Here is a 468-nt window from a genome sequence, read left to right on the forward strand (position 1 = left end):
CAACAGTGCAACAACTAGATATCCATATGAAATAACTGTGAATCTCAACTCTTATCTCTCATATACAAATATTAATTTGAAATGAGGATAGGTTAAGAATATAAGTTAATATTTTAAAAGAATATGTTAAACCTATACAACTTCTGGAAACAATTATAGGACAAAATTTCTTTTTTTATTTTTTATTTTTATTATTGGTTGTTCAAAGCATTACAAAGCTCTTGACATATATTTCATACATTTGATTCAAGCAGATTATGAACTCCCATTTTTACCCCGTATACATATTGCAGAATCACATCGGTTACACATCCATGTTTTTACATACTGCCATACTAGTGTCTGTTGTATTCTGCTGCCCTTCCTATCCTCTACTATCCCCCCTCCCCTCCCCTGCCCTCCCCTCCCATCTTCTCTCTCTACCCCATCCACTGTAATTCATTTCTCTCTCTTGTTTTTTTTCCCCTT

This window comes from Marmota marmota, unplaced genomic scaffold (assembly GCF_001458135.2).
Source record: "Marmota marmota marmota unplaced genomic scaffold, marMar, whole genome shotgun sequence".
In the NCBI taxonomy this organism is placed as follows: Eukaryota; Metazoa; Chordata; class Mammalia; order Rodentia; family Sciuridae; genus Marmota; species Marmota marmota.